The sequence below is a fragment of the Schistocerca serialis genome, chromosome 6 (genome assembly GCF_023864345.2).
Source record: "Schistocerca serialis cubense isolate TAMUIC-IGC-003099 chromosome 6, iqSchSeri2.2, whole genome shotgun sequence".
NCBI lineage: Eukaryota > Metazoa > Arthropoda > Insecta > Orthoptera > Acrididae > Schistocerca > Schistocerca serialis.
Genome location: NC_064643.1, coordinates 151,521,796 through 151,536,979, shown reverse-complemented (window position 1 = coordinate 151,536,979; position 15,184 = coordinate 151,521,796). Strand labels below are relative to the sequence as shown.

The 15,184-nt window shown below is 40.4% G+C and overlaps 1 protein-coding gene across 1 annotated transcript in view; it reads left to right on the top strand.

Moving 5' to 3' along the window:
* The window catches only part of LOC126484704 (YLP motif-containing protein 1-like), a 138,308-nt gene that overhangs the window by 88,348 nt on the left and 34,776 nt on the right, over nucleotides 1–15,184 (top strand). The gene's annotated exons all lie outside the window — the stretch shown is intronic.

Below are 15,184 nucleotides of genomic sequence, written 5' to 3'. Positions count from 1 at the left end.
CGCAAAGAGAGCTAGAGGAAAACGACTGAGAGAGCTAGAGGAAAACGACTGTGTACATGCCTCGAATGCATTCTGTATCTCATCATTGTAGTCCTCAAGCGATATGGACTTTGAGGGCATCACAATCGTTTTGCAGTCAACTTCAAATGTTAGTTCTCTAAACTTTTTCTATAGTGTTCCTCGAAAAGAAGGTCGCATTCACTCCAGGTATTTCCACTTGAGTTGACAATGCATCTCCGTAATAATTGTGTGTTGTTCGAAACTAAGGGTAATAAACATTCTGAAATGCTTCTGTATCTTCTTTTAATCCGACCTAGTATGGATTCCAAACAATCCAACACTACTCGAAAATAGCTCGCACTAGCTTCCTCAAATGGTCTCCTTCACAGATGAAGAACACATTCCCAAAATTCTTCCAATAAACCGAGGTCGATTATTCACCTTCTCTGTCCCAATTCTAACATGCTCGGTTAATTTCATATCGCTTTGCCACATCTCTACCAATCGCAAGGTCCCTACAATTAAATTGCGTCGAATTTTAGTTCTTTTCTCCTTCCTAGAGCGTTTCCGCCAATCGGACGTTTTGTGCAGATTCCAGACTCCTAAATGCGTACATTGACTGTCTCACATGTGTACTGCTCGCTGGACACGTGATCGAAAATGTGTCACTGGTGTTGTTTTGTAACCACTTGGAATTCCTAAATGGAGCTTTCTACAGGCTTTCTTTTCCTCCCTCAGATGGGCTGTTATACTCGCTCTCCCTATCTGAGTCACCTGGTCGGTCATTGACTTTCCCACTGGGACACCCCTTTAAGTCGTTTCCATGGTAACCCATGTAGCGTGGCCTTGCCTCTGCCCTTATCCCTCTGAATCCAAACTAAAACGCCTCTCACTGCTTGTTTCACCTTCCGCTCAAACATGCATTATAGGGGTGGTGTGTTAATTACCGTCAGTTGAGTGTCACCCCTTTTCGCATTAGATACTGATAGGCAAATTTACTCATTACCGCCGAATTAAGTTAGGTGTCTTATTCGCCTTCCTATTGTGATGTATAAAGCTTTCATGTAAAGTGCGAATCTGACCTTTATTTATGCTGCCACCTTATATATCCTCCTGCTTCCATGTTCAGTTTTGTGCTGGGTCCATCAATGATTCAGAAATTGATAGAAGTCGGTTGCAAAATTGGTTGCAACTGATGATTATAGCAATTGACATATTTACCTACCAACTTCCTATTTTAATATTTTGTATAACTTAAACAGGGGTTAGATTCAGTCTCATTGTTTCTTATTATAATTGATTACATGTCTACTGATTAAATGTCTTAAGTGATTTTCTTTTTTTTTCTTTTAGAATTTAACATTGACTGTAACTTTCTGTTTTTTATACAATTCTATTTAACTAATTTAAGGAAATTTTTGTTTAAAAATAGTTGATTACGTTTTTAATTTTAATTTTTATTCAAATAAATTTCAAAAATTTCGTTTTTGGAGACTGATTAGGTTTTTTTGTTTACCTAATTTATGTTACATGATGATGGATATGTACTGAAGTTGAGGAAACCATTTAATACTACGCTCCCATTTTATGATAAATGTTACTGTTCTCTACCTTTCAAATCAATCCTAGCTGAAGACATGTTCATTTCTTACAATTAAGCTTGATGATCTAAAATTCAACTATATCCATGACATTACAGGTATACATTAATATGGCTATATTCCCCAAAAGTCTTAACTCTATGCATTATGTATGACTTTACAAAATTTTTCAAATTTGACTTTTACAAAAATATTTAATTTCTAATCCTACTAATTACTTTACAAAATTTAAACTGACATCATGGTATAGCTAAACCCCTTCATATTTATCTATCCTATGTTCTTAATGAACACATTAAACTAGAATCTTAACGCTCCAAAAATGTTAATATTAGGTTTCTTTACTTAAACATGTTGAAAAAATATGCAATTTAAGAAAATATTATTGACAACTCAAGATAGAATAAAATATTACATCGTTAATAAATATCTATAGCTAACACCTAAAAATCTTCAGATTCACATATTTTTAAACACAACAAAAAGGTCCCTTTCATCGGATAGTAGTCTGTCACAGGCAGTTCTTTCTCCTACACCTTTGACATTTGTCATTTTTTTTCTTCGAGTGTTTCGGCGTGTCTCCTTCGAAAATGGCACGACTGTCGATCGTGTGCCTCGCCGTGTCTGTGTTGAGTATGGAACGACGCTTGGTATGCGTCTCGCCGCTTTTCCGATCAGTATGGAATGGCGGTAGGCAGAGAAAGGTGGATGAACATCTGAGCGTGCCGTGAGTGCGTGGTTGCCTTTGTTTCATGTTGCATATGCCCATGGTGATGTATTGGAGATCCCTTTCTGGCAGCATAAACTTTTCCTCGTCTTTCGTCGAGTCTGGTTCATCGTTGGTCTCTTCGTCTCTAGGTTTCCATACAAGTTGTTATCGCCCATTTTTCGGTATGACATCTGAAGGTGTTGGAATTTGCCATAAAGAATATCGTATGTTTATACTTTTAGAACAGTCAAACTTGATTCTCGTTGGTAGTTAAATGCAATAATGGTCTTTTATGGGAAGGGATTTGAAAAGATTTCTTGATCTCTTTTGGTCCAGGCTCTTCTTTGTTCCAAATCTTCTGCGTTATTGTGTCTTCTGTTCTTGGTGCATCTTGCTGTCTTCTCACGTCTTCGCGCTTCTCTGGACCGGTAATTAGGATTGAAGACCTGTTTAACCTCGTTCTCGTTTAATCCGATCTTATGGCGTCTTCTTTGCAATTGTGAGGTAAGATACACTGAGCAGGAAAGTTACAACAAAAGTTGCTGTTCCGTGGTGGCCCCATAAAGAGGTCGCGACGTAACCATTGCGAGGATACCGCTATGTCTAGAAATCCTAAGACTTTTCATGTCTATACCATTGTTGTACCTTCTGTAGAAATATTTTCTCGATAACACTCCAGCTGAATTTCTTTGCTTTTGCAACTTAAACATCAGACACAGCAATCCACTCTCACTGTCAGAGTAAATTAAAAAGATGATGAAACTGATGAGTGTTGTATGATGCAGCGATGAGACAGCAACATTAATTATATGTTCCAAGAATGAAATTTTCCTTCTGAAGTGGAGTGTGCGCTGACATGAATCATCCTGGCAGATTAGAAGCGTGTGCTCCACCAAAACTCGCGTGCAAGTTCTTTACCGACTGAGCTATCCAAGCACCACGCTCATACCGCCCTCAGAGCTTTATTTCCACACCTCCAACCTTCAGAACTTCACAGAAGCTCTCCTGCGAAGTTTGCATGATTAGCACTTGGAGAAGAGTGGCTATTGCGGAGACATGCCTTAGGTACAGGACATGTCTGTCCTGCAAGTTTCTCGAGTGGACTCTTGTGAAGTTTGCAAGATAGGAGATGAGGTATTGGCGGAAGTAAATCTGTGAGGGCGAGTTATGCTTGGGTAGCTCAATAGGTAAAGATCTTGCCCGCGAAAAGCCAAAAGTCACTATTTCGGCTCTCGGTCCGACATGAAATTCCAGTAGTAATGTTACGTTGTACTGGCGGTATGTATACCCTAAGTCGTTTAGCTTCCTCTCGAAGCGACACAAGAAAATTTTCATCACTTTTATTGCCCATTGCATTTTGAAGCTCATCTCAACAGTTAAGAAGAATAAATATTGCAGGTAACTTCGTGTCTAGGCAGTGTCTCATTTCTGTAGCTGTTAACAACAGCACAGATGTCCTAGTTTAGTGGAGTTGCAACGGAACATTTGAGTACACGTGCATAATCAATATATGTGCTGTAAGGATATCAGTACAGATATTTTTTACGTGATACGTTCATATTCACACACATCAGTGTATTGTTTGTTTTTGCTCTGTACCAAATAGTATTACCGCAAACAAGTCACGTAACTTGCTGAGTGATGTCTTCCATACGATCGCAACTGCACCGCCAGGTGGACTACCTCTGGCAGTATAGTCATTTTGTGTCCACGTATCCACACTACAGCCTCTGACCCGCTGCCTAGGGAAAAAACGCATTCATAGTTTGTACTCTTGCCATATGTTTGTGGAGGTACTACCAATGTAAAAACATGTGACTTGCAATAGCTACAATTATTAGTCTTGAAAATGATGTAAATATTGATGTGATATTGTTCAGGAAACCGCCCACAGTCACCAAAAGTTCGAAATATCTGTACCCATACCGTTACGGTGTGTATAGAAACACATATGCCTATATTACGTTCGACATGACAATATCCACCTGAAGGTATCTTGTGGCTGTCTAATGGACGGTGACCTGTTTTAGTGTGAGCACAACGCCAGGAACAAAACACTGAAAAGTACCAAGTGGTATTAGTGACATATCAGAGGAGCTCAGAATTCCGCGAACAGTGCTGTCTCTCGACCTTGTTCCAACACTATACCACAGAACAGTGAATAACTAGGATGAACACCTCAGGCAGGCAGAAAGTACTGTCGGCACATACATCCAGATTTCCGATTGCCCCCATACCTTTAGAGAGTTCCGAAGCACATTTCCGCGGGAATCGGAACCCGAACTTTTGCGACTACTTTTTGTCCCGAACCCTCTTTATTGCGATTTAGTCTAACACATCACGAGTTACGGAAACACGAGACGGTCAGTGAATGCTCTAGTGCGCTATACCTGTAACATTCGTCTGTACTGCCACGTCAGTATTTCATGCAAAGAGTTATGTTGCTTGTGGGCAGTCAAGTTATAAAATCGGTTCCTCAGTGCGCCTGCACCCCAGTACTTCGCTTCAGATTTTAGATGTATGTCATTTCATTATAACTGGAACACAAGTTCTCACTTATCTGGTATCCTACATGCGCCGGACGCAACTGTCCTGCACCCTGTGCAAAATTCAACGCTCTCCTCCTTTCAGGAAGAAGCTGAAGCAGTTTGTATAGCCATTCTCATAGGCTTGCACATAAATCAGCACATGCGGCCGGTTTTCCTCTGTCAAGCAGAGAAGCCACTGCTCCGAACTTCTCGCAGTTGTGGTCCTTTTCCCTACTCTCTTCTGTGAAAAACTGACTCTCGTTTCCCTTGTCTTCATTCATCTACGTCTATATCTACATGACAACTCTACAAATCACACTTAAGAATCTGATAGAGGGTTCATCGAATCACCTTCACAATAATTCTCTGTTATTCCGCTGTAGAATAGCGCGCGGAAAAGTCGAAGACCTATATCTTTCCACGCGAGCTCTGAATTCCCTTATTTTGTTATGATCGTTTCTCCCTGAGCAGGTTGGGATCAACAAAATATTTTCGCACTCGGGGGAGAGAATATTGGTGACTGAAATTTCGTGAGAGAGTCCCGCCGCAACGAGAAACGCCTTTGTTTTAATGATGTCCACCGTAAATCCTGTATCATGTCCGCGTCACTCTCTCCTCTATTTCTCTGTAATACGTAACGCACGGCACTTCTTTGAACTTTTTCGATGTATTCCGTTAATCCTACCTGGCAAGTATCCCACACCACGCAGCACTACTCCAAAAGAGGAAGGACAGGCGTAATGTAGGCAGTCTCCTTATTAGATCTGTCGCATCTTCTAAGTGCAGTCTTCGGTTCGCCTTCCCTACAACTTTTCTGCGTGCTATTTTCGATTTAAGTTGTTTATAGTTGTAAATCCTAGGTATTTAGTTGAATTTGTGGCCTTTATCGTATAGATTAACGGATTCCTTTTAGCATTCATGCGGATGGCCTCACACTTTTCAACGTTTAGGGTCAATTGCCAGTTTTCGCATCTTACAGATGTTTTCAAAACCTTCTTGCTATTTCTTTCGATCTTATGATGACTTTAATAGACGGTAAATGACATCATCATCTGCAAATAATCTTACATGGCTGCTCAGTTTGTCTCCTAAATCGTTGCTACAGATAAGGAGCAGCAGAAGGCCAATACCACTACCTAGGGGAACGCCAGATATCACTTCCAGTTTCCTCGACGACTTTCCGTTAGTTACTACGAACTGTGACCTCTCTGACAAGAAATGACGAACCTAGCCGCATAACTGAGACGATATTCCATAAGCACGCAATTCGCTTACAAGTCGCGTGTGAGGAACGGTTTCAAAAGCCTTCAGGAAATGTAGAAATGCGGAATCAATTTAAACTCCTCTGTCAAAGTACTTACACTTCCTGTGAGCAAATAGCTAGTTGTATTTCACAAGAACGATTTTTTCTACATCCGCGTTGACAATGAGTCAATAGCTCGCCCTCTTCGAGATAATTAATAGTGTTTTATCACGTTCTTATTTCCCTTCCTCTGCTCTGCGTTTCCCTCATGTACAGTTCTTCTAACCCTCATAGCTTATACCTGCTTTCCCGTAATTTTTATTTTTTGTTGTACTTTCTTTATGTGTTTTATACGGACTGTGGCAATTCATAAATATAATATCCCATATTAAATATTATTTATAACATAATTATTGTAATAAGTGTATTGCAAAATTTGTGAAATGCCTGGTTAGGAGTAAGAGAGATGTATATGTCTCTAATCTTTCCTGGCTCAGTATGTCAGTACATAAACAACAAACAAAAAGCATCATTACATCACAGTTCAAAGCCGGCGACCGGAATTGATATGTACTCGTACACACCAGCTCTACGGTTGGATTTATGCAGTTCTCTGGTCCGGTTACTCGCCAGACATTTTCTTAAGTTCAGCGTAATTCCTGAATGCCGCATCATTAACAAACAGCGACGTGTACTTATGCTACAGCCGGCCCTGCGATCCTTCATTTCACCATTACTCCAGTCGTAGTTGTCAGGAGCAACTAGAATCGTAATACGTTCCACTTCTCCTTAATGATGTTTGTAAGACGGAATATCGCTATCCACTATGATCGGAGCCCGAAGTAACAGCTCTCTCTCAAAGAAGACCACAATTTACGATCTTTATTTGACCGGTTAATGTACTATCATGGTCTAAAGTATCTAAACGAATTGAATTATGTTCTGCCTTGTGTGAATGCAGCTTACATAAGGCTTTCTGGTACAGTCGTTTAGCTATACAGATTGCTTACCACAAGTGACACTAGAGATTAATGCTACGTGAGGCAATATCTTATGCTGTAGACTAATATCACGATACTGTCCGCCCCCGGTAGCTGAGTGGTCAGCGCGACGGACTCTCAACCCTAAGGGCCCGGGTTCGATTCCCGGCTGGGTCAGAGATTTTCTCCGCTCAGGGACTGAGTGTTGTCCTAATCGTCATCATTTCATCCACATCAACGCGCAAGTCGCCGAAGTGGCGTCGAATCGGAAGACTTGCACCAGGCGAGCGGTCTACCCGACGGGAGGCCCTCGTCACACGACATTATTATTATTATCACGATACTACAAATATCAGGAAACCCCTTGTTATAGATGAGGCACCTCTTAACGCTCTAAACTCGAATGTTTACAATAAGTGACGATCCTAAATTTTACCACTCGAAACTTCTAAATGTAATTTTTTACTTAAACTGAAACAATAACCCATACATTTCATAACTCACTTACCTCACAGAAAATCTTCATGACACATACTACAGCAAATACAGCAGGTATACAGCCACCGAAATAAAAAGATTCTAACTGCTGTAGGCTCTAACTACTAACAGGCATGTGGTTAGCAACGGAAAGATTTTATTGCAGGGTAAACAATGTATTTAACGGATCTTATATTAGTCATGTGACATTCAGTTCAAAAATTATATAATCGTCCGTGACATCCAGTTGCAAAAATTATATAATCGCCAGTAATTCCATTACCCACATTTTACAATCCATCCAATATTAAATCTCCATGATGGACACACGTCCAAACCGTTCCCTCGCGCTAACACTGCTTCCAACCTCCATCACTGCTAACTATTAACTTCTAACCGCGAGTCGTCCCAGCCACAGAGTCTCTTGCAGAGGGCGCACGGAGCTCTCAGTGATACTAATGCCGTGTAAAGCGCTGCCAACATACAAACATATTAACAGGCTGCTTACACACTCTCATTAGTAACTGAGGCGACTAATGCCCGTAACTCAGACACATGAATCATTAAGAACTAATTTCGTTTGCGAAGGGGAGATTTTTATACAGTTTCTAAATAAAACCTCTGTTATAAATCGACGCATTCTTTCTGTCTTAAAGTTGTTTCAGGCACCTATTAAACACCAATGAATTTTCGAGTGGTTTTGTAAGAGCTCATTAATGAATTAACCAGTTAGAAAACATAATTAACATCGTTAAGCGGGCTGTCATCAACGTCAACAACGTACTATTCTCGTTATTCGTTATGGCAAGTGCATTTGCGTGCAGTTAGAAACTCACCTCCCACCTTTGTTATCTGATACAAAGTGACTTAGAAAACCTTTTTTTTTATGAGAAACTACTTGTGCCTGTATCCGAACTTTGAGTGACATGACGAACTGTGTATTTCTGGATCTGCACTGTAACTCAGTACCTATAGGCAATGTTATCTATCAAAAATTTTGTGCCTGAGCGAGGCTCGAAGACAAGCTTGTGTTCATTCATGGCCAAGCTTAAAGATATGTTGTATACCTCTCTCTTAGTCGGTATTAGTTAACAGTTACTAGTCCAGCAACTGTTGTTCTTGTTAAATATCCACGAAAGATGTTCAGAATGGTTTGATTCGCAAGTAAAAACCCCGAAATGTTACATAAAGTTCTCTATTCGACGGGGTATCAAGCCTAGAATCTAATCGGTTTGTTAACTAAACACAGTAAAGGTATCGAATTTGTTTGGTAGTCGCGAGATGTCTCAAAATGAAATGACGAAAAGAATGAATAATTTCTGCAGGGATTCGAGCCGAGCACCTATCGCCGTTATTTTCTAGCCACGAATGAACGTTAAATATAGGTTTCTTTCACCTACAGCGGGATGTGCGCATTTTTGAACACAGAAATTTCTTGACGAAGTGTTCAGTGGTGACTGAGAATCGAAGCCGTGACTTATCGTCTTTGACTACAAATGAAGAAACGTTAAGCATAGAATTCGTTTTCATCATTAGCTAAGAGTGGCATTTCTGAACTTGGAATGATGTGACGAATAATTCTGTCTCTCTGTGGGAGACGAAAGTGTCACGTAACTCTGCTGCTGTCAACCAGCAGTTAGATGCGCTCATGCTAGAGCGTTAACATGCCATGATGAAAGCCTTTATGCCATAAGAGAGTTTCAACCCAGACACGCACCTTACGTGCAGACATGAGGAGCTTGGAATCTTGAGGAAACAAAGAAATGATGGAACTGTCTCGTCACGAAGGTATAAGATTTTCTTCATTCCGGCACTTCCGCCTGTTTTGGTTGGCAGGAGAGCCAACACTGTGTTACTAGAAGGAGGCCAAAAGGCAAGCGTTTTAGCTCACGCAGTATAATATAATAAAATAATGGATTAGATGATAATAAAATGTTGAAATACGTGGCTTTTTAAAAATGTATTGAATTAATGAGATTAATTTTTCGGCATGAATGACAAGCACAATAAGCTGAGCTATGCTTGGAAATAAGTTCGTATTAGTCCATATTATTTTGCAGGGCGAAGTAGTTTCTTTCTCCGCTGTTGATTTGTGCTTACCATTCTTTATAATGCTACGTTTGGTCGCCTTGTTCACCTTTGAATTATTGACCGTGTTCCCATTAAGCTTATCGGATCTTCGTAAATTTCCAAAGTACACAGTTCGGCTTCAGTTTTTGTAATTATCGTACTATTTGAAATAACAACTCACACGACCTTTCTGTTCATAAAACAATACTGTATTTTTCTAAACGATGCACATATGAAATACATACTCCTCACTTATTCATAGCGACCCCAAAATGGCGGTCTATAATTACTCGCTAAAAATGGCGTGCTTCTCACTCGTTCACTAGCTGAGCGCGAATCCTTCCTTCCTCCTACTGGTACCAGAAAAAAATCCTCTGTTTTTTAACAACTGAAAGTCAAAAAATACATGGCGGTAGGCATAGGCTCTATGATGGGCTACCGCTTCATCTTCTCTCTTTGCCTTTAAAGAAGACGAAAACATAAAGGAAATGCAAAAGGTTTATCACAAATACTAATAAGTAAATTAGAAGCAATCTCTCATTTGTTCTGAATTTTTGCTTTTCTCTTGACTTGCAGGCCCAACCACCTGCGCGTTTTTACCATCAAAAATACACATAGAAAATACGTTCCAGCACTACTCACTACATGGAAAACAGAGGATTTGCTAAGGTCTGCTTCAGAGATCAAGCTGCTTCTAGGATTGCTATTTGTAGTGCGTCGTTAGTGTACTTATTCTATCCTTGGCATTTGACAAATCTTCATGCTATGTATAATATTTACAAGTGCTCGTTTGTGAGCGAGTGTGGGGGATGTTTTATCCCTTGACAATCCTGACTTCATCACTGCTTTTTAATCGTCGTAATATTCCACATTCGTGAACACACATTTCAAGCCATATTTCTGCCTTATTGATTCGACGACATGTACATGTTTACCTTTGTGACGTGTGACCGATAGTTTTACCGTATTTTTGTCATGTGTAGCTCCATTCATAATTCATTATCGCTAAATAATAACGCGCATGTGCTAAAATAATACTTTCGCTCCTGCGTGCGTCAAGAACTCAGTGTAGAAAATATTGTTTCCCTGCATTTTGTGTTCATTCCTCATACGAATCGTGTATCATATTTTCATTTATATTAACCTTATAGTTTCTCGAACTGTAACAGTTAGTCGCTAAGGAAATATTTTTCATACTAGTTTATTTTACATTCTGATGTCCGTGTAGCAAATCACTGTGCTGTGGTGTGTTTTAAATGCTATCATGTACCATTGTTACTGTGCTGTCACCGCCAGACAACACACTTGCTAGGTGGTAGCCTTTTAAATCGGCCGCGGTCCATTGGAATACGTCGGACCCGCGTGTCGCCACTGTCAGTGATTGCAGACCGAGCGCCACCACACGGCAGGTCTAGAGAGACATCCTAGCACTCGCCCCAGTTGTACAGCAGACTTTGCTAGCGATGCTATACTGACAAACTACGCTCTCATTTGCCGAGACGATAGTTAGCATAGCCTTCAGCTACGTCATTTGCTACGACCTAGCAAGGCGCCATTACCAGTTTATATTGAGATTGTAATTATGTATCATCAAGAGCGATGTTCTCCAATTATGGATTAAAGTTAAGTATTCAAAGAGCTTCGTACTTTATTTATTAGACTCGGCTCCTTTAATTGTTCCAGACCTCACGCCAGTCTGCGTGAGCTTAAACCCGTGCATTTCGGCCTCCTCTAGCAACACCGTGTTGGCTCTTCTGCCAACACATCAGTTACTATCGACTTCACTGTTTCTTCTATACTCCTCAGTGCTTCTTCGTGATGTTCGTTTTCATAATTACTTACCGTACATGCATCATCATACTTTGCTTTCCACACTCATACAACCATTCATTCTATGACTTAAAACTATATAGTGTATTCTTTCTTACGTCGGCTTCGAGGCCCTTTCCTAGGTACCCTTGTAATATTAATCTTCATATTCATCGCCGTATACCCATATAATTATTCATTAAAAATATTCCACATAAATCGCCATTTATACTCATGTACTGCCTACAGGGTTCTCACACTAGAACCACCGAACTATTTATTTCTTCCCACAAATATAAATAAACTCGTATTACTCTAATACACTTTCATTCTCTTCGTAGATTCACTCCATGCACAGTACGTCACCACAAACGTAGATTAACTAATTAATACCTTCAATCGAATCTAATAAAACCTTTCACTCTCTCTACTTCAAAATATCATTCAGCAGTGAAATTTCATTTATTTCTCCATATAGCTTTTGTAAACATACAGTTCTTACCTCAGTTATTTTGTTTTAAGTTCATGCAATTACGTTGTGTGCGTATTGGTTGGTGTTTGTATTTATTAGCTTATCTCCCGCGTGTTGTTCAATTCATGTTTACATCTTTATTTTGCTGCTTATACTATAAGGTATCGTGTAATTAATATCAACTAACATAGGTGAGTTCTGTAATAACAAATTTGTGGATATGTATTCTCCCTGTACATTAAGCTCACTGCTTCTAATGTTGTCTGTAAAGAAGTGTAGTTGTATAAGTGTACAACTGCTCCTCTCGCTAAATCTTGTACGATATGTTATTTTATAGTTTACGTCTCAGTCACACGCATTTTTCTATGTTTATATCTCATTCTACCTTTCACATCGTCGCTCACTTATGTGTTGTATGTAAGTCGCTTAGTTCTTAAGTTATGTGCTATTCGCGTTCTTTCAAGTGTACATGTTGTTACGTCTCTTTTCAACTTGTCTTAATCCTGTTGTACGAGGGCCGTTCAGAAAGTAACCTCCGGTTGATTTAAAAAAATACACCAAGTTAAATAAAAATATTTTAATATATACATCTTACAACTACATCTTTGCACTATTTTTCTACATAGTCTCCATAGCGATTGAGGCACTTATCGTATCTCTTCACAAGCTTTGAAATTCCTTCTGCATAAAAATCACCCGCTTGTGCCTGGAGCCAGCCTGTGACCGCATCTTTGAGCTCTTCGTCGTCATCAAATCGCTGTGACCCGAGCCATTTCTTCAAATGCATGAAGAGGTGATAATCACTTGGCGCCAGGTCTGGGCTGTAAGGTGGATGGTTGATAACGTCCCACTTGAAGGACTCAAGAAGGGCCGTTGTTCTGCGAGCAGAGTGAGGACGGGCGTTATCGTGCAAAAAAACGATACCGGAAGTCAGCATACCACGGCGTTTGTTCTGTATAGCCCGTCGTAACTTTTTTATTGTTTCACAGTACACGTCTTGATTAATGGTCGTACCACGTTCCATGAATTCAACCAACAACACCCCTTTGGCATCCCAAAACACCGTTGCAATCAGTTTTCTGGCAGAAAAATCTTGCGAGGCTTTTCTTGGTTTGGTAGGCGAATTTGAATGTGCCCACATCTTTGATTGTTCTTTTGTCTCAGGGTTCACGTACTTAATCCAGGTTTCGTCACCGGTCACGATTCTGTTTAACAATGGTTCTCCTTCGTCCTCATAACGTGACAGAAAGTCTAATGCAGAGGCCATTCTTTGAGTTTTGTGGTGGTCGGTAAGAATTTTGGGCACCCATCATGCACAGAACTTACGGTAACCCAATCTTGCTGTCACTATCTCGTACAAGAGTGTCTTAGAAATCTGTGGAAAACCAGTAGACAACTCCAACATTGAGAAACGTCGATTTTCACGAACTTTTGCATCAACTGTCTGAACGAGTTCGTCAGTCACCAATGATGGTCTACCACTCCTCTCTTCATCATGAACGTTGTTTTCTCGTCCACTTTTAAATAAACGTACCCATTCACGGACAACTCCTTCACTCATAACTCTTGGTCTGTACACGGCACAAAGCTCACGATGAATAGCTGCTGCAGAATATCCTTTGGCTGTAAAAAACCTTATGACAGCAAGCACTTCACATTTGGCGTGGTTTTCTATTGCAGCACACATTTCAAACAGCCACAAAAACTAAACTAGCGCAGGTACGACGTTCACTCGACCACGGCTTGATGCCGACTGACCTGTTGAGTGCGTGAACGCACAGATGGCGTCGCTACTCCCCCCACAACCCGCACTGTGACCAATCGGAGGTTACTTTCTGAACCGCCCTCGTATATAGTCGGATAGGTCATTTCCTGTGTTTATTCTCTTCTACGTTCAATACTGAGAAATAAGCACAACTACGTACGTTCAATGGATTGTGTTAAGTTCACAAATTTAGCGTATTCTAGTCTCCTTATAGTTTACTTGCGTCAATGCGCTCATTTTCTTAGAGCTGCATATGCTTAATGATATACTCTTAAAATTAGTGCTCTTTACAGTATAGTCGCCGACTTAGGAATAAATGTCTCTATTCGTTTAGTTTGTGTTGCTCATCAACGTCAGAGTAACTAGCTGATAGGTACCCCACTTCGTGTCGCTTCCGTTTTGTCCAGCTGGTTGCACGGTGTGGATGCCGATTCGCTTAAATTCTAGAATGGTTTCCGTCGCGGTGCGCAGTGTGTCTTTGCGCATCGTACAGGTTACACTGAACTCAATCTTGCTTTTTGCCTACTTGGCCCCTACGATCAGCTGTTGGCCGCTTCGTATATAATTGTTGAAGTACGCTCTGCTTTAAGCGCGGCAGCACGGTCAGTATACCTCATCGCTCATGCCTCTCACTTAAAGCTCGCGCGCTGTGAATTAAGTCTTAAGAAAGTACAACATCAAAATACAAGGAAAATTTATTTTCACTAGGCTGCATCTCACTCTCTGCATGTTAGATAGTAAAAGAAAATTGAACATTCCTTATTGATTAAGCAGGATAGTAGAAGAGGGAGAGGGCACCGGAAATATAAACATTGTACCACCTAGCTGGAGAGGAACCGAGCGCCAGTCGGTTTATTCGTCAAAGAGCGACAAACCTCCTACCTTCTTGCGTTTTACTGATGCAACAGATAAGGACAGAATGAGAGTGGAATTTTCATTTAGTAAATTTCCGCAAATCTTTATGTGGATACATGCCTTTTATTTTACCATTTCTTATATTTCCTATCAAGTAGCACCCCGGATGTGCCTTGTCAACAATGATATACGGACCAACATACAACAATTGCCATTTTTTATTCAGTGCCTTTAATTTCGATGATTTCGGATGCGTTCTTAGTAGTACCTCCTGTCCAATCTGGAATTCTGTTACGTTTTTCAAAATCCTGTCGTAAATTCCTTTCCTTATTTGAGCTTGCTCTTCCAATGTTATTAGCGCTCTCCATACTTTCTCATCTAAGACTACGTCTTTGTGTCGTAATTTAAGTATCGGTTTTGCCCATTCATCTAGCTCCACCTTTTAAAACATTAGTTCGGCCGGTGTGTGCCCTGTTGATGTGTGTGGTAGGTGATTTACTATGTACTGAAACGGACCCCGGTATTTTATCCATTTCCTTTGGTTCTGTGGTATATATGTGCGGATAAACCTATTAAATTCACGGAAGCACCGTTCGACGGGACTTGCTTCCGGGTGGAACTTGGATACTAAAATATGACGTATGTTTTGTGATTTTAAAAATGATTTCCACTGGT